The sequence below is a fragment of the Ambystoma mexicanum genome, chromosome 5q (genome assembly GCF_040938575.1).
Source record: "Ambystoma mexicanum isolate Mex_15411 chromosome 5q, UKY_AmexF1_1, whole genome shotgun sequence".
Lineage (NCBI taxonomy): Eukaryota > Metazoa > Chordata > Amphibia > Caudata > Ambystomatidae > Ambystoma > Ambystoma mexicanum.
In genome coordinates, this window is record NC_090933.1 from 524,971,738 (window position 1) to 524,996,534 (window position 24,797).

At 48.4% G+C, this 24,797-nt stretch overlaps 1 protein-coding gene across 1 annotated transcript in view; it reads right to left on the reverse strand.

Moving 5' to 3' along the window:
* The window catches only part of PRKDC (protein kinase, DNA-activated, catalytic subunit), a 3,362,625-nt gene that overhangs the window by 2,253,549 nt on the left and 1,084,279 nt on the right, over positions 1-24,797 (reverse strand). The gene's annotated exons all lie outside the window — the stretch shown is intronic.

A 24,797-nucleotide genomic window follows, 5' to 3' on the forward strand; every position in this document is an offset into this window, starting at 1 on the left:
GGGCGGTACAATACAAAGAGGAACTGCAAATATAACCGCATACCCAGATTATACCCTGTTGGTAAAACGTAGCCGTATGAACTTTGGGACTCTGAAGAGAAGATTGCGCGAAGCAGGCCACAAGTACATGTTGCTCTACCCGGCGAAGCTGAAGGTGTTCCACAAAAACAGAACCTTGTTTTTCGAGTCCCTGGAAGAAGCTATGGGGTGGTTTGACACGCAGAGCTGCCCCCAGGAATCGGGCATCCAGACAGGAGAAGGTGATGGAAGAGATAAGTAAGCCATGTATGTCGCACTGAGGGGGTCGCAGCCTAAGACTATGGGGCTTGATTATTGTGCAAGATGTAGCTTATGGGCAGGCATGATCAGGTTATATTTGGATACGATCCGTGAGCACTGAGTTAGTTAACACAATAAGGGAGCCTCGCAGAGCTAGTCCTCATACCCCCACTTAGTGTAGTTTAGTTAGGTCACCGGTAGTCCAGTGACACCCTGCTGGGCTTCTGTCCTCGGCATACCGAGGCAGAACGAAACGCGGGGTCGCCTGAGATCCAGGGATGGAGCTGGGCATTTGTTGAGGTTGGGAATGGTGGGAGGGAGGGATGGGGTGGAGTGTGGGGGTTTTAAGTTGGGAAGCGGGTGGAGGGGGTGTTTGTTTGGAGGGAAAGGGTAACGAGCCAAAATGCGAATCTTAGTAGGCGGGATGAGGGCGGAGATGGAGGGCAGGATATTGTATCCATGGCATCGGGGTGCCTTAGAGTGGTCACATGGAACGTCAGGGGCCTCAACAGCTATTTGAAGCATAATAAGGTGATGATGTACCTGAAAAGGATGAGGATTGATATAGCATTATTGCAGGAGACCCACCTCACCAGGGAGAAATTGGAGGTGGTCAAGAGGAAGTGGAGGCGGAGCTTGGCGGGAGCCACATATTCGGCCTATGCTAGAGGAGTTATCACTTGGGTGGCACCGCAGGTACCATTTCAGCTGCTTCAGGTTACGGGAGACCTGGACCTGGAATGATCGTTATGAGGGGGATGTCGAAAAACCAGGAAGTGTGTATTGTAAACTTATACGCCCCCAACCAAGATACAGCGGCTTACTTTAGGACTCTGTATGGCAAAATTAGCCCCCTATTAGGTGGCGGGATCCTGTGGGGCGGAGACTTTAATTGTGTACTCAATCCTAAGGTTGACAGATCAGATAGTAAGCTGGACAAACCCACCCCAGCTGCAAAGGCGCTACAGGCCCTCCTGAGAGACCTAGTTGATGTCTGGAGGCAGCTGCATCCAGCAGACAGGCAATACTCGCACTATGCAGCACCACACGACCTGCACACGAGGCTGGACTACATGTTCACCGCTCCAGAGATGGCGGAAGAGATGGGAAGTACGGAATATAAGGCCAGGGTGCTCTCGGACCACTCCCCCCTGGTCCTGGAGTGGCGACACCAACCTCCTAGGGCGCGGATTCCTACTTGGAAGCTCAGAGCCGAGGCTCTGCAGGACCCGGGATTCCAGGAGCATTTAAGGGAGGCGATCACGGAGTACTTCGAGATCAATACTGGCAGTGTTCGTCTATGGGAACCGTGTGGGAGGCATTTAAAGTGGTATTGTGGGGGGTTGCTATATCAAAATCTAGAGGGCTCCAGGGGGGGGCATAGAGCGGGAGCTGCGGGGAATTGAGGAGTTGAAGGACATGATGCGTATGGGAGGCACCTCTAGTGAAGAGGGGGTCAGGATGAGACAGCTACAACAAGCTAGTGGTGAACTCTGGGACAGGTTATGTAAAATAAGCTATAAGAAATATGTAGAGAGACAGCATATAGGGGGAGATAAGCAGGGCAGGTTGCTGGCCTGGCTTTACAAGAGCTAGGCACCACGGCCAGTGATCAGGGAAATTAAAGGGGAGGGAGGCCGGACCCTGAATACCCAGGAGGGTGTGAATGAAGAGTTCCTGGGATACTATAAATGCCTCTATGAGGACCCAGGCAGATTGAGGGACCATGAAATCCAGGAAACGCTGGAGGATATAGGCCTGCCCACCCTAGATGATTTAGAACGGCTGGACCTGGATTCCCCAATTACAATAGAAGACCTTGAGCTAGTGATTCAGCACCTGCCCACCTGTAAGGCTCCTGGGTCAGATGGGCTCCCGAGTGAATTCTACAAAACTTATAAGCAGAAGCTGCTTCCCCCGTTGCTGGCTATGCTTAATGAGGCGTACGAGCATGGCAGGCTGCCAGAGTCCCTACGAGAGGCAGTGATTATTCCGCTTTTAAAGCCAGGTAAGCCTAGCATGGACTGTGGGTCATATAGACCCCTATCAATGCTTAACCAGGACAGCAAAATCCTTACGGCTGTGCTGGCAAATAGGCTTAAGCGAGTCATTGGTAAACTGATACATCCCAATCAAACAGGCTACGTCCCTGGTAGGAACATAACTGTTAACCGTAGGAGATTGCATCATATTATTGATCAAACAAAGGAAGACCCAGGTGAATTGGCGATCATTTCACTGGACGCGGTTAGGGCCTTCGATTCAGTAAAATGGCCCTGGCTGTTAGCGACTTTGGAAGGCTATGAAATGGGGCCGGGTTACCTCAGGTGGGTGAAAATGTTATACAGCTCTCCAATTGCTAGGGTTAAAACGGGTGCCACCATATCAGATAAATGGCAACTTACCAGGGGCACTAGACAGGGCTGCTCTTGGCCGCCCATGTTATATATACTAGCGTTGGAACCATTGGCCGTCTGTCTGAGACAACAATACGAGGAGATAGGGATCCGCACTGCGGGTGGTCCGCATTTTGTTTCGTTATATGCTGACGATATACTATTGTATCTGCGCTTCCCAGAAGAGAACATACAATACATTCTGGAAGTGGTGGAGCAATATGCCGCCCTCTCCGGCATAGCGGTTAACCCCAAGAAATCTAGCATGTTCCCCCTGGGGAGATACAGATTTGTCCTACCCAGGGGCTTGCCAACATTACCAATACCCAGGTGCACCAAGTCGTTCCGATATCTCGGAATTGACATATACCATACGGCAGGAGAAGAACATAAACACAATACGGAAAAGGCAGTAGAAGGCATTAAAAATAGCATGGGATTTTGGTCCGGACTACCCCTGGCCATGATGGGGAGAGCTGCCCTACTTAAGATGGTAGTCTTGCCCAGACTGTTACATTTCTTTGTAAATATCCCGCACGTGATCCCTAGGTGCTTTTTCGCTAGTCTCCACAGTTTGTGCAGGGGCTTTATTTGGCACAACTCCAGGAATAGGGTGGCTCTTTGGAAATTACAGAATTTGTGCGACAGGGGAGGAATAAACCTGCCGAATTTTGAGGTATATTATTTGGCGGGACAGCTGCAGTATGTGGCGAGATGGCTGTCTGAGGAGGAGACGGCTGAAACCAGGCTGTTGTGCAAGGAACCGGCTCCCTTCTTCCTCAGAGGAGTGGTGTGGCTGGCCAAACCAAAGGTTCTAAAGATGGCGAGGCTGTTGGTACTTGGCTGGGAGATGTTGCATAGGGCGTGGCAGATGGTGGGATACCCGTCTCCGTTCTTTATGCAGGTGCCGCTGGCAGCGCTATGCAGAGAGGATCTCCAATTGATACAAGGGGATGTAGGTACTGGGAACCGATGGGCCTGGCCATCCTGGGAGACATATGGGAAGAGGCCGGGGCATTGGAATTCCAGAAACTGATAGAAGACACCAGGGTGAATAAGGGGCAGTATATAACCTACTCTATAATTGTTAAATGAGTGCGAGAAAAGTGGCCGGCGGTGGTGCTTACTGAACAACCGGATGCCACCATGGAGACGATATATGACATTTCAGAGGGTGGGCATGAGATATCCCGTATATATGAGCTGTTGGGATCTGAAGTGGGGAGGGAATTGTCCCAATTCAGACAATTCTTGGAAGAAGAGGTGGGAGAGCCCATGTCGGATGGGCTCTGGGATAGGGCCCAAAGATATCATAAAAAAGTGTCCCGGAACGCAAGGCTCCAGCAGATCCAATTATATGTCACACATAGAGCATATCTCACACCCAATAAGATCGCCAGGTTTAGTGGCCAGACGAATCAGAGATGCCCTAGGTGTGGGGAGGAGGAAGCTGGGTTGTTACATATGTTCTGGGCCTGTCCGGAGGATGGGAAGATTTTGGTCAGAACTGAAGACACGCTTAGCAGAAAAAGGCATTACGCTAGAGGTGGAGTCAGCCTGGGCATGCATGCTGGGGGGTTTCCCTAGGCCACGTAACTTAAGGCACATTAGCCAAATGAAAGACCTGGCATACATCCTGGCCAAACGGAGGATTGCAATGTGCTGCACGGCACCCCATAGGCCAAGGATACAGTTGTGGTGGGCTGACCTCATGAAATGGGCAGAGGCAGAAACGGCTGCTTGGTTTGACGCGGTCTGTAGGGGAGGGGAGGAGGTAGGATCCTAATTGAAAGGAGGCAGCTGGTGGCGACTATGGTGGACCCCCTCCACCCCCCAGTCCGATCACAGCGATGATGATACGGATAATAAAATGACGATAGACCCGCCTGAAGAAGCACAGGCTAATGACATGGACATATTGGCTCAAGTTAAGGGGGTGGGAGGGAGTGGGACTGAAGAATGCAATTTGTAATGTTATGCTGTTAAACTTGAATATGGAGTCCTAATGTTAAAAAAACAAACTTTCAGGGATACCTTAAAAACCTCAGGAAAGGGTGCTTACAAGAGAGTTCCTGCAATTCACTAAACCATCTTGCAGACGTTATTGCCACCAAAAAAGCGGCCTTCACTGTGTGGAGTCTGAAACTGAGCCACCATTAGGAAGCTGAGAACCAAGTTCAAGTCCCAATCAGGGCCCAAAAACACTGAACTGGGCCACCACTGGATCGATAAAAAAAGAACCTTGTTCTGGCATCCTTTTTAAACAAGGAAACGTCTGCCAGATAGCCTGTTACCGTGCCTACTTGTAGGCCTGATTTGGCTAAGGCCAACAGAAACTCCCTCACTGAAGAGGTTGAACACGACTTAAGGTCCACCCCTTTTGCCTTGCGCAAAGTGACAAACTTTAGCCATCTGCACGCATATAGGGACCTAGTGGAAGGTCGACGTGCAGCCAACAACACTTCTATCACTTCCTCGTCAATGTCCCAGTCCCCGTACCTCAGCCTCTCAAGAGTCAAGCATGCAGGTAGAGTGTGGCTGGGTCCGGGTGAAGCACATTGCCTCCCGACTGTGACAGGAGGGCCCACCTCAGAACAAGCCAGAAGCAGGGAATTCAGCCAGTTCCAGAACATCCGGTTACCACATCCTCGCACAGTCTGGAGCGATCAAGATAAGGAGAGCCCTGAATTTCCGCAACCTCCTGAGAATCCAAGGGATCACTGGTAGCGGTGGGAACACATAATAGCGGTCGAAGACCCACTCTACCAGAAATGCATCTCCCAATGCCCCTGTGGGGGAAATTCCTTCGAACTGAACTGCTCGCATTTCGTGTGGTCTTTAATTGCAAACAGGTCCACTGTCGGGGTGCCTAATTGTGTGAAGATTTCTGAAATTACCTCTGGGCATAGCTCCCACCCGTGGGAGACTGAGATCTGCCTGCTCAAAGCATCCACTAACCCAATATCCACCCCCACCAGAGGTGCTGCAGAGGCTGAGATGTTGTTCTCTGGCATCCAGAACCATAGCTGCATAGCCTCCCTGCAACAGGGGCAGTGATCTCACGCCTCCCTACTGGTTGACTTAGTGCATGGTCACTGTGTTGTCCGTAAGAATCAGGACATGCTTCCCCTGCAGAGAAGGTGCAAACGCATCAGTAGTAGTCTGACTTCTGGCAGCTCCATCAGACTGATATGGCAACATTTTTCCCTCTGAAATCAATGGCCGCTGATTTGAAGAGAGCCGCGAGGAGCGCCTCCGGCCACAGCGCCCAGAAAGGTTCTCCTGTGAACAGCTTCGCCCTGTTGCTCCACCAGGCCAGGTTGGTGACTACAGACCTCAAAACCTGATAGACATCCAACATCTCGCCCAAAAATCCTGCCATCTCTGGGTGCTGAGAATCCACTGCAGGGATCTCATCCGGAGTCTCGTCTGCGGCACCAGGAAAATACAAGCTGCTATGAAGACTTACAGGCGCAGAAAAAACGATGCCGGGAGACTGCTGGAATTCTGAAAGAGACTGACCATTCTTGCCAAGTTGGTGACTCTTCAGGAGGAAAATCCTTCCCTTCCCAGGTGTCCAAGACCGCTCCAATGAACTGGAGCCTCTGCACTGGTGGGATCTGCAATTTCTCTAAGTTCAGGGAGAAACCCAAGTCGTGCAGTAGTGAACAAGTGTCCTCGAGCTGCCTCGATACTTGTTCCTGCGATTGAGCCCAGATTAGCCAATCGTCAACGTATGGGAAAACCAAGATGCTGGTTCTCCTGAGATGGGATGCTACTACTGCCATCCGCTTGGGACAAAAGGGAGCACCTTGAACCAATAATGTGTGTCCCCGATGAAAAACCTCAGCAACCTTCCAGTGGCTAGGCATGTGAAAGTAGGCATCCTGAAGGTCCAACACCACCAGCCAGTCGTGTAACTGCAGAGCCTGGGGCATCTCCCTTAATGTCACCATCCTGAATGTGTCCTTCCTCAGGAACTTGTTCAAGCCCTGGAGGTCCAGAATGGGACAGAGCCCTCCCGCCTTCTTGGGAACCAGGAAATATCGTGACCGTCAGCCCAAGCCTTTCTTCCGGCTGTCAAGAGGATGGTGGAAGTCTGTCCGGGGCTCGCTTTACAAACAGCAGGCAGCATCTCCACTCGACCAGCTGAAGGACCCAGGCATCATAAGTGATCTCTTTTCACTTGCCCAAGAACCCAGAGACTCTCCCTCCAACCAGCAAAGTATGGGGGTTGGAAGAGAACAAAGAGGTTTTTATTTTGAAGCGCCATCGACATGGCAGCAGGAGTAGTCTGCCTCGACAGTCCTCTGCCTCTCCCTGGCTGTGGGAATCTATGTTGTACCTGCTTGGCCTGAGGAAGTTGCGCCCTTTTTTGAAAAGTAGAGTACCGCCTGTAGCCCCGGCCCCTCGATGCAAAGGTGAAATTCTGCCATGGGGCTGCTGCTGCCAAGCCAATCCCAGTGATTTTGCTGTAAGCTTCGAGTCCTTGAGTGACTTATCTTTTTTTTTTTTTTTTTTTTAATTTAATGAATTTAGTTGAAATTAATCAACTTTTTTCAATTTAAAACAGCAATTTATCAAAAGGTTTACATATAAAACACAGTGAATTATAAAACATACAATCATAAAACCCCACAAATCACCCCAAATGTCACACCATCACTTCCAACATTTGGGTTTGGCATTATTAAGCGATTGATACGCAATGAACAGGTATGACAATCATTGTTCCATATAGCAGCTATTGTTAAGAATCGGGCTATTTTAGTAGATTTAAAGCTCGCAGAAAGTTAATTGTGGCCAGTCTTATGCTAATGCAGGTGGTAGTAGAAATCGCAAACCATCTAAGCTCATGTCTCATCTGGCTAAAGTAAGGCAAATGTTTACTAAAGTGACTATGTCTTAAGTTCATAAGTTCCGGACAGTCCACAATAACATGCTCCAAAGTTTCAAAAGTTGTTGCGTTGTTGCAAAAACGACATCCTGAAGATTCCCGCAGGATTTCTTTTCTACGGGCTTGAATTTCACGGGTGGGACATAAATTAAAACGCATGCGTAACAAAGAATTCCTAACAGCAGGAGAAGGAGATTTGCATAAATAGAAGGACATGTCTCTATAACACTTTGCTGAGAAAACAGCTGGATCAAAATCTTTATACTTCAAGCACAAATCTCTAGTTTCAATCCAATCCAATCCATCATGTAGAGTTTTTTCTTAGCTCTATCAGGATCGGTGACAAGAGTTTCAATGGAAATGTCTGCATTTAGTAGTATAGTAAGAATGTTTTTAGACCATGTTTTCGGAAACAGATGAGAGAAAGACATCAGATAGCTGGCAACTGTGGCTAAAGTTGATTTATCAAGAGCAGATAATAGACATTTTCTAAACAAGCTGCATAAGCGCCAGTTATACATTGCCAAAAGAGAGGTCAAACCTACTTCATATCGAATGATCGGTCCTGGAATGCATTGTGGCAGATTTAGAATAGCACGCCAAAATTTTGCTTCCGTTGTGACTTATCAGCTTTGGGGCCAAATAAATGTTCTCTACCGAAGGCAAAAAATAGCAGATTCGATTGGATGTTTGGGGAAACCCCCAAGCACCTCCAGTAAGGATGATCTGCACAGGACCGTGGGCATGGCCCATAAAGGTTGCGGAGTCCAATCCCGCTTGGAGCGCATGACAGGGCATCTCCTTACCATCAGCTATGTTTAGGAAACCACTCGTGATCTTCCCCCACCCCCTGGGAGATGTTCAGAAGCCTTGGAAATGGTGCTCCATATGACATGCGAGAATTTCGCAAAAGCACAAAAGGCATTAATGGATTTAAGCACCATGTTCCCTGATGCAAACACTATTTGACCAAAACGTCAATTTGTTTCGACTCTCTATCCGTGGGTAGGTTCGACAGAGGGCCTAGAAGTAACCATTGTGGCCTGCACCACTAGTCCCTCCTGGCTCGGCTAGGCCTTAAAGAATAGAAGATCACCTCTCGCTGGCTTCTATTTCTTCATCAGCTCTGTGTCGACTGCCAGCATCACGACAGGGTCCGCTCTGGCGGCATTGAACGCTAAAGCCTGTTCAGTCTGCGGTCCCCAGTCAAGGATATTGGCACGGTCATACTGTGACACCAGCTTCAATGAGCACCAAGACTTAGAGCTACGACGGCTTTCCCAACCGCCTTGCAGTATTGATGCATACAGGTTTGATTGCTGGAACTCAATGTCCAATGACATGTCCAGGGCACTCGCGTCATGGTGGCCCTCTGCCAGTTACAGTAACCCTGCTTGGACCACAACAAAATCAGGCAAAGGATCCAAGACTACATCTCCCCCCATATGTTCAAACCAGAAAGATATCGGGTCACCCTCGTCGAGAATGGACTGCACTGAGTCAAAGAGAACTGGATCTCGAATCCGGCATGAAGGTTCAAACTTGTGGAGCTTAGGTCGGTCGATGGACTTCTTGGCCAGAGAGGGCTGCCGATAGTATCGGTGCAGGAGTAAGCTTCTCCTTTGGGGTCTCGCTCAAGGACGAAGCCATTCCTGCCAAGGCCTTCTCAAAGACCATCATTTGCCTTTTGAAGTCCCACTCCTCCATAGACGCATCCTTCGCATGGTATGCCTTACCCTTGGCGTCTGATGAATCGGAATTGCATCTGTGTTTCTTTTTATGTGACAATGATGAGGAAGAGTGGTGAGGCTCGCTACGCGAATGCAAGTGCTTCTAAAACTTCTTCCGAAGCCTTCTCACTCAGTTTATCGGGTGTCGGCTCCTCTGTATCGTGCTCTGAGGATTTAGAAACTGACTTTGCAATTTCAATGGTGGTCTTCCGAGTGCCAGTTTCACTAAGCGTTCCTTCACCTCCTTAGGGTTCATAACTAAACAAGAACCACGTTGCTCTGTATTGTGTCCAACACAGACACCACACAAATATAGTGTGTGGATTCATGAGGGACATTTTGGGGTGGCAGTCCTCGCAGCCTTTGAAACAAGATGGTTTAGGTCCAGACATACTGGCATAGTACAAATAGATTTGATTCTCAAACACGTTTCAAGTAGCATTCTGAGGGCGTGGAAAAGAAGAACTGAGGTAAAGGAGCGTATAAATTCCTTTAATACAGCGATCAACGTCACATGCGTTATCGAGGCATGCCGCGGCCGAATATGAAGGAGTCGAAGACTATGTCGAGCCGCACTACCCCCCCTGTCAAAAAATGTTTTGAGTAGCTGACACTGGATGTATATCTATCAAGATGTGGAATCCTCCTTTATTGGCGAGAGGGCGCTGACTTTGCCAGTACAGTCGCCTATTATAGAGGAGCAGTGAGTTAAACTGTCAACGGGAAGCAGTTTCCTGTTGACAGTTTATGTTCCTCAGCGGGCATGCCCAGTGGACCATGCAAGGCTGGGGGAGTTTTGCTTCCCCAGCATTGTACAGCCTATTAGGGATGCAGGTTGGGGAGCTGTACGACTTTTACAATGCATCTGTGATAAAGCAAGCATGATAAGTGTTATGTGACTAAACTGGTATTTGGAGGTAGCCAATCGAGCAATTTCTTACTTTGACATGACATTTTTTTACTGGGCATTTCAAGGGTGTAGATGAAGGAGATTGGCACAGAGGAGTAATTGTTTTGATCATAAACTTTGATTTACCGTATTGAAAACCTAACTCTCCCTACCTCTAAGAGGGGGTGCCCCTGCTTCTAACTAAAAACTAAAGGAATTCCATCAAATCAAAAGTTCCAGGGTCCTGTGTCAAAAACCTTACTCTATCCCTTACACAAAAACAAAGGAAGACTAACTCTAAAAGAAAGTTCCTTTACCAGGAGAATGGCTCACTTCTCCTGGTATATGATTTCAGTTCCAATACTTGTTCCTTGAAACAAGGGCCATGGGGAGCCTGGTATCTTGAAAGGGTTTTCTGTACAAAAGGTCAAAACATAACTTTACCACTCTTTATATGTTTTGGTAAGATCCCAAACCTTTCCATGGGGGTGTGAGGAACCAAGAATGAGACGCAGAGCCAGAGGACTGATGATTGCAACAAACTTTTTATTCAAATAATAGAGTTGTTTGAAAATGCTTCACTGTCCCTAATCTAGGAGGTATTTCCCTAACTTAACCAAAAACTAAGGGCCTGTCCTGTGTGAAGATGTCCAAAGCAAAAATATCCTGTGTCCAAAATCCTATCCTAATTCTCTCATTCTAAAAGTAACTCTAAGGTGTTAAGGCTATTGTCTTCGTCTTGAAACGTGTACAAATGTTCAAGTTCAACCGAAAGGTATAAATCCAACAAAGGTTCCAAATGGATAATGTTCTCATTTCTAGGGAATAGCTCCCTTTCCCAGGTTTCTCTCCAGCAAAACAAAAGTTCAAAAGAATAACCATGTTTTTTTGTAGCCCAAAAGGATAATGCCCGTCTCTTGGTGTTGCAACTCACTCCAGGGGAAGTACTCTTACCCAGGTCTTTTCCACGTTCACAAATCCTCAGGGCATGAATCTTCCTTTGGCTTCTCTTTATAAAAATACCACAAATGCTGTTCAAAATCCTAAAGGGCATTAATCTTCCTTCGGATGCTCTGACTCACAAAACACCTGGTATACTCTCGTACCAGGTTCTCTCATATAGTTTGATACAATTTGGGGGTGGGCTCCAGACTCCCAAAGCACCTGGTATACTCTCCTGCCAGGTATTAATTGTACTGTTCACATTCGCAGTCGTCTTGGTGTACTCTCCTCCCCAGGCAACCTCTCAATTCTTTGAGAATTATTTTTACCATACGCGATTATGGGTGCGGGACCCAGACTCACACAACACTTTGTTTCCCCAAATTCACTTTTGTCCACTTGGTTTTCACAATGTCCCAGCTCCCTTGTTCATTACCTCGGAACTGAGCCCTCCCTTTTGGTGTTTCTCTGTGGTCGATGCTGCAAAGCACCCCAGTATCCTCTTTTTGCTTTCTCTGGCTCACCGGTATTATTAGATGGCTTTGGCTTCCACCGAGTGTGCCCCCCTCTGCATCAATCCAGTAAATGTCAGCGGCTCCAACACTCGCTGGTCCTCTCCCGACTCTGGCGTACGCGGTGGAGCTTCCCCTGCTCTGTGTCTCGCATCAGCGGTCTGCTTGACCTCGTGCCACTTCTTTGCTCGCATGTCCAGCTGACAGCTCGGGTCCCCTGGCAATCACTAGCCAGTCGAATCGCTCTCCATTTCTGCACAGTTTCAACTTTGAACTCCAGAGGAAGTGAAGGGAGCTGTTTGCAACCAATCTGATTCCTCCAACAGCTAGACCATTCACTTCGGTCTAGCTGAGTAATCTTCATTCTGGTTGCTCTCTTCCTTGTGCCAGTCTGTGTTACTAATAACACTGCCAGGCGTTTAAAAGTTCTATGACTAAGTGTTTGGGAATATCAAGGATTACTGCCACAATATGCCGTGAGGGCCTAAGGTACTCAAGGGGTGTTCCCAAAAGGAGATGGGGGATACAATGTCTCACCCAATGATGCTTCTTCACCGCCTGAGTGTCACCTCCCCCCATGTAGTGCTCCCTCAAATAGCAACGCCCAGAGTCAGGATCAGGCAGCAGCTGCCATCCCCTGGCCACATGCGGAGAGGCTACCTCTAGGAAAGGAGTGATGACACAATCAGGTTCATCAATGAGGCTTGTGACTTCGGTTCTGTCACTGTTCTGTAGGAACTCCTTGTGGATCCTTGTTTCCCTTTGAACAAGATCTCTGACCCTTCTCTTATGTTCAGTAGTTTTTCTGGTACTGTACTATAGGTTCTTTTTCGTCACTCTTGTTCGAGTCCCAGAGCTTTCTCTCGTGATCAGCGGTTGGCCTGTTACCATTGTGCCGAGAAAGATTACCTCTGATGCTCTCTTTCTCACTGTTGGGGTCCCAGACCCTTCTCTGGTGCCCAGTGGTGGTCTCGTTACCACTGCGCCTAGGAAGACTTCCTCTGATGCTCTCTTTCTCACTGTTGGAGCCCCAGCCCCTTCTCTGGTATAGCCTAGTAGCTGGCTCCATACTAGAGGGCTTAAGGAGAGTCTCTGGCATCAGTCTCTCTTCTGCCCCCTGGCCACCTCCGAGTCTCCCATACCTCCAGTTACCTTGTTTGGGAACCTGGGACTGCAGGTCTCTTTGTTGGCTTTGCTAGTTCGTGGCATTCGCTGCCTTAGCTGAGACCTCGCTGGTCTCTCACGGCTCTGCTCTCCTTCCTGGTCTCTGATCCGGGTTCGCGCAGGCACAACGCTCAGACTCCCACAGCACCTCCCCGCCATCCTCCTTTCTCCAGGCAGCGCTTTAGTCGCCCGTGCTGGTCTGACTCTGCACCTGCTGCTTTTCTCGACTGGACTGGATACTGCCGTGCTTGATACGGCTGAGCTTTCCTCATTTGACAGTCCATTGTCTATTTTAATACACTGTAGCAAGTTGATCCCTGGCAGAATAAAGTAGTCCATGTTCCTTTTGACACCATAATCTTACCATCTCCTCAGGGCCACCTCGTACCAGTACTTGAACATTTAGTACTCTTCATGTTTCACCTGGAGGTTCTCTAGAACATTAAAGCAGTTTTCATTTGAATTTCAAAAATTGAAGTCACTTTAGTGCCCTATAGTCAATAGGCAGCGTCTCCCTTAGCTCCACTCCTCGAGGCCATCTTCAGATTAGCATAGCGCACGTGAAAGTGGCAGGATGAGCCTCATATGGGGTAGATGGGAGGGTTGCATGTGGATCTATGAAAAATACCAATGCTAGAGAACAGAAGATACAGGTAAGTAACTTATTCCTTCTACAGAATTGGATCTTTCATAGATTCACACGCTGTTGTAATCAATTACAAAGCAGTATACAATTACATATACAATGCAAAATGGGTGGAGGAAACAGTCGCACCTTCAGGAAAAGCTCACCTTTTGTGAACAGATGGTGAAGAACTGATCGTCTGACCTTGGACTCCACTGTGGAATCCTGATCGAACTGAAGAGTGGACAGACCTCCATGTAGCTGCCATGCAGACATCCAACAGCGGTACACCAGAGAGAAAGGCAATGGTGGGAGAAACAGCCCTCGCACCCTATACTGACCTGGGAGCGGCCCATCAGTCTTACGGTGACAGAAAGAGAGGCAAGCAGACAGCTATCGGGAGATGGAGGACTTTGACAACCCTCAGCCCACAGCCGTGGGCTCAAACCGCATGAACAACCAAGCTGATTTGTGGAATCATTTGGCACGGGCAACATAATACTTAAAAGCCTGCATCACATCTAAGGAATGTAGCAAGTGTTCTCCCGGCGTAGGAAAGTCAAAGAAGACAGGCAGGACCAACTGGTCTTTAAGATGGAAAGATGAAGGAACCTTGGTCATGAAGGGTGCATTAATTCATAGAAGAGCCTTGGAATTGTGGAACACATGGTAGGGCGGCTTTCAGGAAAAAGCTTAGAACTCCCTCACTCCTCTGGCAGAGGTGATGGCAACCAAGAAGGTAGTCTTCCATGATAGAAATGTGATGATTGCCTTGTGCAATGATTCCAAGGGAGGTCTCATTAACCTGGAAAGAACAATGGTCAACTGCCAAGCAGTGTTATGAATGAACACAATACTTTACTGTTTAACAATCAAAAGTGTCCCGTGTAAAGAAAACATAGAAACAAAGTTCTCTCACCTTGGGATTTGGAGCAAGAATAGCAGCTGCGTATGTAGAAAACAAGGGTACCCAGATGGAGATGATCTAGCTTCAGATGACAATTAGAATTCCCCCCGAGAAACACCCAAAGACCCGGCACAAAGGCCAGGGCAAAGGGCGGTTCCCAGAGAAACCCTCTTGGGGAATAAAACCCTGTGGAGCTGATAGTGAGCGTAGACGCCTGAAAACATCACGTAGAAGTAGATTACGCTATCCCGGGAGTGTGGTGATGAATAGGCGTGTCTTTAAAGGACAGGATCCAGAACAATTAGATTGGCTAAAGGGAAATAGCGAAACAAGTGATTAGAAATGGTTCTGCCTAGTGCTGGAAAAGACACTTCTAGAAGCGGAACCCTTACCAAGGGATCTGATGCTAACAAGATTTAGAAATGAGAGTAACCGACGATCCAGTATGATCTGAAAGACTGGATACACTGGAGGGTGTAGAACAAAGGAAAATGATGAACAAACACTAAAGAGTAATTGGAAGCAACCTACACACAAGAGGGGAGTAGAGAACAATAGTTACCCAGAATAAACAGAGACCCCTTCTAGCTTGATGAATGACTGAGGTTCAGAAGGGATGAGAGCACAGGGTGTTGTATCTGGATGACGAAAATCGAAGAGCAAACTATAAACCCACAAGACAAGAAACCAAAATTCTTATAAATGCTTCAGGAGAAAAGGATGCCTACCAAAGGAAACCCTAGTAACCCACACCGGTCGAAGGCGGATGCCGGAAACAAATTCTCCCAAGGCGAGTTGCTTGGGCGGCTCTGATAGAACCCGAGAACGGCAAGGCAACGAGGCGTCCTAAAGTAAACACATATAAACAACAAAAATGATCAATTAGTTTCAATGGTAAAGTGGCAATAGGAAAATATGCCCAAAGGTAACCTGGGTAGAAAGAGGAAAGGATTCCCTGACAAGGACTCACGTAGCGTTCGCAAGCTCCTTGGAGAGTAGCAACGCGTCCTTGTCCGGGATAAGCAGGCAGATAAGCTGTCGGTGCGTCGACCCGGAAACGTTGCAAGGCATTCTGGGGCGCGGCGACTAGACTGCTGCACACACTGCAGTGGTCTGCAGGAGCCGCCATGTTGTGGTCAGGCATCGCGTTATGATTAACGCAGATAGTCGTGACAAGCAGGAGCCGGTGCCCACGCTAGTTGGAAGGCACGGAAGAGTGCTTGAAGGAATTCTTTAATAAGTCTGTGAGACCATAACAAAGTTGTGTCAGAGGTGCCATTACACCTTGAGATCGCAGCCAGTTGGACTAATACAGGAATTTACAAGGCTACCACGGGTCGATGACAATAGGTAAGGCAGAATGTCACAAGCCTGGAAGTCGAAAGGATCGACATTACTGATGACCTACTAAGTCATTAACCGCTTCCACTTGCTGTTATAACAAGAGATTGTAGAAGGCGCAAGCCTTAAAAACAACGTCTCTGCAGTCTTGAGGTATGGAGATATGTCAGAATTCTAGGAAAGGAGGAGCTAAGCCGTCAAACTGATGTAGGCAGGATAGTGGTGCAAGACCGCTCTCTTGTCCTTGGAGAGGAGGTAGAAGGCTGGGGTAAGTCTGATGGGAGATCCCAAAGACAGATTGAGGCACTCTGAAAGCCAGAACTGCCTCTGCCAGGCCAGTGCCACTAAAATCAGTTTGCATTGAAGTTGTCTGTCTGAAGGTGTGGAGGACCATCGGGATGAGCGGAAACGGTGGGAACGCATAAAGAAACTAGTCAGTCCACAGGAATGTGAAGGCATCTCACAGGCTACCGGTTCGGGGGAACCACCTGGCCAAAGCACAGCATTTTGTGTTTTCTTGGTGGCAATAAGATCTATCTCTGGAACTTCCCACGTGTGGAAAATGTAGAGAACCTGATCGTGGAGGAATTCCCATTCGTGGCAGGAGCACAGCTGTTACCTACTGAAGAAGTCAGCCACCGAACGGAGTATGCCATTCAGATAGAAGAGGGCCAGGAACATCCCATGTGTCGGGGTCAATTCCTAGAGTCACTGTGCTTCGGCTGCGAGAACGGGTGAATGGGTGCCACCTGGTTTTTGTATATCAAACATGGTGGCCATGTTGTGGGTGAATAACCAAACTACTGTCGCTTGGAGATGCAGGTGAAAGGGCTTCAGCGCCCAGAACACAGCTCAAAGTTCCAGGATGATGTTTAACACACACAGCTACCAGGCCTTTGGCGTGGTAGTGGTTGGTGTGGGATCCCCAGCCCTCCAAAGATGCATTGGTCATGACAGTGTCCTGATGGATCAGCGGTTGAAAAGGCGCTCCCTGGAAGAGGTTGGCGAGCACTGATGACCAGTGCAGGGAGCCATTGCGGGAGCATGTAAGGAGCAGTTTGTCGCCCCAGTCACTGGAGACATGCTTCACAATGTCATCTGGGAACTCCTGAATAGGTCCAACCCGAAGCCAGTAATGCTGAATTAGCAGGATGCAGGAGGACATCATCCTGAGTTGGGGCTTCAGGTTGTAGACCGATGGAAACTGCTTCAGTGAGAGCTCTGCTGCTCGGAAACATTTTGCCAGGGGGTGTAGTGGACCTCGACTCGCCTGTCGATCATCGATCCGTCTTGCTCGGATCTTGATCATCGGCGCCTGAAGGGACGTCAGGCGTAATATATATATATATATATATATATATATATATATATATATATATATATATATATATATATATATATATAGCATGTCACTACGTCCCATGCTTCAGTTCCTCCCTTTTTTCCCCCGCGCATGAACGCTGCAGAAGGAAAATCCACAGGAGGAGGCTAATCAGCCAGTAAAAAACGTAACAAGGATACAATGATTTCCTTTTATTTTTTTTAAATGAGACCGAAGCATCATCTAAGAGCCATCACCAGATGTCTTCTCGTTGTGACAGAATAAACAAGCCATAGAACCTTCTCAGTGGGGATGGAGGGGAAACATCCAAAAAGCCTGTAAATAAAAGCCTGAATGGCGGAAAAGTTCGACCCAATCCCCCATTCGGTGCTAAGGGCTGCGGGGGTCCCCTGCACCCTTGTTCACTATAATGTGTCCCCTGCAGCCAATCCCAAAAAAGTTGTAAACATTTTTTTAAAAGGGAAAGGTCCCTGTGGCCCGGTTCCCGATCACAGAAGTGAAAGGGAACAGGTTTTGCAGGACACAGCGAGTCGGCAGCACACAGTGAAGTGTGCTGCCGCAAGGTAAGTAGGGGGGCAAGGGTGTGGGTGGGGGCAGGGGCCAAGCTGGAAATGTTCAGGGGAGAAAAGACTGAAGGTTATGTTTGGAAAAATAATCTTCTGTCTTTTCTCCCTCAAACATTTCCGTCACAGGATTCCAACCCCGATCCGACGGATGGGAGGGTTGATGAGGAATCCGCAGGAGAAGAATCCATAGAAAGATTATGGCGAGTAATTTCTCCTTCAATTAATTGCTTTTCTCCAGCAGATTCCTCATCGTGAAACACTCCCCAAGCAGAAGCAGTTAGACTAACAGAGGAGAGCAAAAATTTTAAACAAGCAGATTCTGTAGTACCACCCTACCAAACCGGGCATCGCTCCCTGTGCAACATCCAAGGCATAGTGCTTGGTGGATGTATGTAAGGATGACCAAGTGGCTGCCCGGCAAATGTCCCTAACAGGGACCCCTCTTTGGAGGGCGGTAGAGGCTAAAACCCCTCTGGGTCTGCTGAATGGTAACACGTGGCTATGCACAAAATAATCCAACGTGCCAGGGTTTGTTTAGTTATGGCAAGACCATTTCGAGAAAAAGAATGGGCCACAAACAACTGGTCCAACTTCCGAAACTCAGAAGTGCAAGCAACATAGAAGCTTAAAGCTCTCTTGCGATCAAGACTGCGGAACCGCTCTTCCTCTTTCGAGGGATGTGAAGGAGGGTAAAAGAAAGACAAATCAATAGACTGGGACAGGTGAAACTCTGAATCCACCTTAGGAAGCAACCCGGGCCTGACCTTGAGAGAGACTGTCACAAAATAACTTTAGAAAGGGAGATTTGCAGCACAAAGCTTGCAGCTCGCTAACCCTCCTGGCAGATGTGATCGCTACCAAGAAGGCCGTCATGGTCGCTCAAAACCTCTGTAACCTCCTGAGAACACAAGGGATGACGGGAATCAGGGCAAAGGCGTAGTGGAGAGGGAAGGTCCAATCCACCAGAAACACGTCCCACAGTGCGCAGTTCGCTGGAAATTTCCTCGAGCAAAACTGTTTGCACTTCCTGTTGGACTCTGTGGCGAACAGATCCATTGCTGGGGTACCCCAGAGAGTGTAGACCTCCTCTTGGTCTTCCTGGCACACTTCCCACTCGTGTGAGACCGTGCTCTGCCTGCTCAGAGCATCTGCCAAGGTGTTCTCCGTCCCTGCCAGATGAACTGCAGAGACTGAGATTTAGTTCTCTTGTAACCAGAACCACAGCTGTATCGCTTCAGCGCAGAGGGGGCGGGAGCGCACAAAACCCTGCTTGTTGGGGTAGTGCATGGCCACTGGGTTGTCAGTCCGAATGATGATATGCTGCCCTCAAGAGACAGAGCAAAGACTCAGGGCTAACCTGATGGCTTGCAACTCCAGCCAGCTAGAGACCAGAGGCTGCACACCTGCAAATCCTCACAGTGGGTGCCCCAACCCTTCAGCGATGCATCCGTGACCACTCCGCCCTGAGGCCAAGGAGGCCAGAAGGGTTTCTCCACCAAGGGATTGCTGCACGTGTTCCACCAGCCAAGTTTGCGGACTAAATGGCTGGATACAGAGTTGATCAGTGAGCGCTCCCAGCTACTGAAAAGCCTTCCCGGCCCTAGTGTCTAGAACTGCTCCAATGAACTGGAGTCACTTTACTGGTGTCAAATGAGACTTCTTTATGTTGAGGGAGAAGCCTAGCCTGTGCAGTTAAACAAGTGTCTTCCAGATGAGACAAAACCTGCCACGTTGACTTCCCTCGAATCAGCCAGTCGTCCTGGTACGGGAATACATGCATGCCGGATCTCCTGAGGTCAGCCGCGACTACCGTCATGAGCTTGGTGAAGACCTTCGGAGCAGAGGTCAACCCAAAGGGCAGCACCTTTAACTGATAGTGCTTGTCCCCTATGAGGAACCTTAGGAACTGCCTGTGCTTTTGGTTTACTGGCACGTGGAAAAAAGCGTCCTGCAGGTCTATCGACACAGTCAGTCATGAAATTCGAGAGAGCAGAGAATTTCTATCAACGTCGCCATCCTGAATTTGCCTTACCTCAGGAACTTGTTTAGAGCTCTGCGGTCCAGAATGGAACAGAGACCTCCTGACTACTTGGGTACCAGGAATATCAGACGATCCTCTCTGTTCTGGAGGTACCTCTTCCACTGCACCCTTCGACAACAGGGCTCTCCATTCTTCCTGGAGCTCCTGTCCCGGTTGGATTGGGGAATGTGGGGTTCTGTCTGGTGGTCTTTTGAGAAAAGGCGAACAATAACCCCACCGAACCAACTGCAGGGCCCAGGAGTCAGAGGTTATTTCCTGCCACTCGGGCCAATGTCCTGCCAACCATCCACCAACCGGTGCATCCTGGGATGGGAAATCAAAGCAGCTTAGTGAGCACGGGCGCCCCTGCTGCTTTTGCTGCTTGTTTGCCTCTAGAGGCCCCTCTGCCCCTTCCGGGATGCGAGAAACACCTCTAGGTCCTGCTTGGCTTGAGGGAGCTGCGCCTTCTTGCCGTAGGGTAATGCCTAGAGGCCCTGCCTCTGGAGGCAAAGCTGAAGGCAAGCTTGGCCAGCTGCTCTGCTAGGCCTAGTGATTTAGCAGCCAACTTGGGTTCTTTGAACTGTTCCAAGGATTTTTTAGGTTCCCGACTGAAAAGCATCTCTCCCTCAAAGGGCATGTCCAGCAACTTGTTCTGAACATTCAGGGAGAAGCCAGAAGTTTTCAGGTAGGTCTGCTGCCTCATTACCACTGCTGAACCCATTGAGCAGCCAATACAGTCTGCTATGTCCAGGCCAGTTTGCAAAGACTGCTTGGCTACCTCCTTCCCATCCTCCACCATCTGTAAACATCTGTCCTGCATGGCACCTTCAGGGACTTAGTTAGCAGCATGTTCCACATCTTTCCATAAGCCGAAGGAGTATTTTGTGAATCCACAGGCTATGTTTATGGCAAACACCTTTCTGGCCAATGCATCTGTTTTCTTTCCCTCTATGTCCGTAGGGAGATTGAAAGTGGATGCCATTGGGTCTGTTGGAAATAATGGCAGCCTGCATACCAACCCCTCCAGGGAAGGGTGTGTGATGATGAAAGAAGGGTCTCCTCTTGCCAGCCTAGACACCCCTGTAAAATTGGCATTTGGGGGGGGAATATTACAAGTGGTCTGCCATAAGGAGGATAAAGGGTCCGCAATGGCTGGGTTAAAAGGCATGTTATGCTCAACTGTGGAACGCTCGTCCAGGATATCATGGAGCTCATACCCTGGGAGAGATGTGGTAGACGCCTTCAACCCTGTCAACCAGAGCCCTGAACTTGACCTTAACATGGGGATAGGGCTGGTTTTGTTGCAATTCCAGGTCTGGAGAAGTATCCAGGCCACTAGCGTCCTGTAAACCTTGTGTCAGGGCCAATTAATCGGCCTGGTCGTCAAAAAGAATGACATTGCCAGCTCCTGTGTAAACAGGGTCGACCTGATCATCAAGGTCATCAAAGCCAAAGATGGACTGCATTGAGTCAAAGAACCCTGATCTCGATAACGGCACAAATGAACCATCGCCGTCTGTTGGGGCCGAGGGCTTGACAGCCGACGGAACAGGCTTCGAGGCCAAAGAAGCTTTCGATGACTATGGTTCTTTCGGCGCCGAGGAATGCTCAGACACCCTATGAACGCTGTGCGCCTCGGCCATCCGCTGATTTGTGCCTAGTAGGTATGATGCCCGAAAATGTTTTCGACCACAAAGTGGTTGGCATGGGGCCGGGAGCACCGGGCGCCGCTTTTTCCGCCAAAGTTTAATGCTGGGGAGCCAGGGCTGCACCTACAGCAGCTTGCTGTTTAAACATTTAGAACAGACATTTTAAAACTTTCCGACTCTTCCCAAGTGGTCGCCCCTGCCGACGGCTTACCTCGTTCTGACGTCAAGCTGGCCTCACGTTGATGACGGTGGTGCGGTTTCTTCTTCCACAAGGAAGACGAGGGATGGCTCCTGGAATGGGACAGTTTCTTGGTCTTCTTGCAATATCCTTCCTTCCCCTTGCCTGGGGTAGGCTGCTCCATCTCGGCCTCCGAAGACCGGACGAAAGACCGCGCCAGAGACATGGCGCATTGTCCGCCCAAAGCCAGTTTCCTGGCCCTCTCACATAGGGTTTTCGGCTGCATCATTGCACACGACGCGCAGTGTGCCATGTCGTGACTAACACCCAGACACCACAGACAGATGTTGTGGGGGTCGGTCACAGACATTTTGGCCTCGCAATGGCTGCATCGCTTGAAGCCAGAAACCCGGTGAGACGACATAGAGCCAAGCATTTTGTAGAAAAACATCCAAATTCTACAAAAAAACGTTGAGTAAACTTGAGTTGTGTTCCTGATGCAGTGTGCAAGCACACGGAAAAAAGGAACTGAAGCATGGGGCGTAGTGACGCAATATATATACGATGCCTGACATTTCCAGAGCAGACGATCGAGAGCCAAGCAAGATGGATCGACGGTTGACAGCCGAGTCGAGGTCCACTACGCCCCCTGGCGAAAAGATTCCGAGCAGCAGAGCTGGATTATGCACATCTATCAAGATGAGGAATCTGTGGGAGGAAAGCAATCCATTGAAAGATGTTTCTCCACCTTTGTGGAGGGAGGAACACTGGGCGGTTGCTCAGGAATTCTAGTGTGTGGCTGTGTACAGCGAGCACTCATTTGTCTGTGGGGATGTCATGCCACTGATTAAGGAAACATACATGCCCTCCCAGCGGGGTGTGGAAATGGAGGTGCAGACCTGCACCCGGAATCAGGCCTGTTTACAGGGTTGGCGCCTCTCACCTGGGATGAACCCCGGCTTCGTTGGTTGCCCCTGTAAAACTGAGATTTTCCACAGAAATTAACTGCAGAGGCTTAAGTACTGGATCGAAATGATTGTGATCGATAGGTTGGCCTGTAGTCTCGGGACATCAAAAGAGGGCGAGTACCGCATCCCTCCTAACGGAGTCATATTCCCTTGGTGGCCTTCTCCTCCCAAGTAATCCACCCGGCTAATACCACCCCCAGGGTTACAAGAAGGTAGCAGCTGCCTTTCCCTGGCCACAAGGGAGGAGACTTTAGGCTGCGATTCTGTGATGGCTCCGCAGGATTCATCACACCAGACTCAGTGACCCTGGGGCTCTCATAGTTTTTCACTATTCGACATTCCAAATACAATACTTTATTGTTCATGAGTTCAAGTCCCATGCCTATTCCTTGCACCAAAGCCCTGCAGCAGAGTCAGCAGTTCATCGTCTCACGCACCTTCAGCTCTAGTGACTGATTTCATGTAAACCTACAAGCAACTCTAATAGAAACAGTCTCATAATGCTGTTCATTAGCTGCAATGCATTTCAATGTTCAACATCAATGCTAAAAGAGTTACAAACCCAAGGAGGAAAAGAACAAACATGAAGCAGTGGAAAACGCATGCCAATGAAGGAAAGAAAACGCAAAACCACAGAATGCAATTGCGTTTCCACAATCTGCAGTCCACACTCACTGAAGCACACAGAGGCCAAGACCATATATGGCCACATTTTTGTCTCATTCACTTTCTCAAAGTAACAATGTCTGGATGCTGGCCCCGTAATGGAGACACATGGGTCCCAAAAATACTAGTAATCATTGCCAGCCCTGCAAAGAGGCATGCACAAAATAACTAGGGCACCTTATGCACCATAACATCAATGGGGTCTTCGGATCCTTCAGAGGCACAGCCACTATGTGCCCTTGATAAGGTCCCTTATTAGGACTTAAGTAAAAAAAAGGCTGGCAAACTGTTCCGGAAAAGCAAAAAAGGGCCTTGTTGCATTGCAGCAGGATGAGAACAATGGTACCTGGTGATTCTTTTTAACTGGAGGGGCGTAAATGTTTCCCACAATTATGCTTGAGTACTAAGCATAGCGAGGGAACCAGAACCAACCAATGAGCAAAGGGATCCGCAGGAGGAAGGGGGTTTGTTGTGCCCTCACCCAAGAACATTTTTCAAAATACAGGATATAATTGTGCATTTTTTTTCTCCAAGTTGTCTTTTATCGAAATCTCAATGAACATGCCATTATAATAGTGACATAATATTACGAGACGAATTACAGACACATCGAAATTCCTTTTGACATTTTGTAATTAACACCCCAAAATAAGAAATAACTGAAATCAAAGAAATAATAAAAATAAAGTTAAACAACTAGGTTCTGCAGGGAAGGCATGGTATCACACCTATTGACACTGACACAATCGATACAATTAGTAAAAGCTTTATTGAAAATGTTGGGGTTGGAGAAACTCCAAGTGTGCCCTATAACTAAGATGGGAGTAGTCTTGACCATCAAACGATAAACAAAAAACAGTCCTAGTGGAGTCTGTCAAATCAAAATGGCCTGTGCTAACAAAAACGTAATGCCTGCCCTAGCACTTGTACAAAAAGTGTAAAAAGGAGAAAATCTATACAAAAGGAAATGTCAGTGTTCTAATGATAACTTTGTACTGTCTTGTATCTTTCTCACTGTACCGATTAACACCCACAGTTTGTCATGTTATTCTCACTCCTGTAACTAAGTAAGCCCTGCTGTAAAAGTGCCACGATGCCCCAGGGCCGCCTTGTGCACTTCATAAATGTAAAACATAAATAAAAATAAATAATGTGGCTGAAAAGCTCTCCTCTACACATTGGGCCTCACAGGTTAAGGCTTTTACGCAGGATGACTCTGGCTCGGCTTCCAACTCAGTACGAAACCGTGGATCGAGGCCCGCCTGGCCTTCTACGTTTAAAGTTCCTTGCTCTGACTTTCAACCGAAACATTCACAAAGGTCCCCCTCTGCCGGGCTCAGACCTCTCATGATACAGTTCACACAAAGTTTCAAGGGGCTCCCTTCCCCAAGCTTAATATACTTTGGGTCTCCCTCAATCGTGCTTGGACCACTTTCGGATGAACAAGTCTTTCGAATGTGCGTGGCTTTCGTTACAGACCATCGCAGGACCACTTTGACTTAACGTTTACCATTTACTTTCACTCTTGTTGTTTGTTTGCACTTTAGCTTTAAACAATGCACCTTTCACAGAGACTTTCGAATGGGCTACTTCCTTTTTCACCGGACCACTCTGTTACTTAGTATTGCTGATCTTGCAGCTGTATTATACTTTAAAGTTAATTCACGGGCCTGCCTTTCTTCGAGTCTCATCCACACGCGTGCAACCTTCCCTTGTCATAGGATGT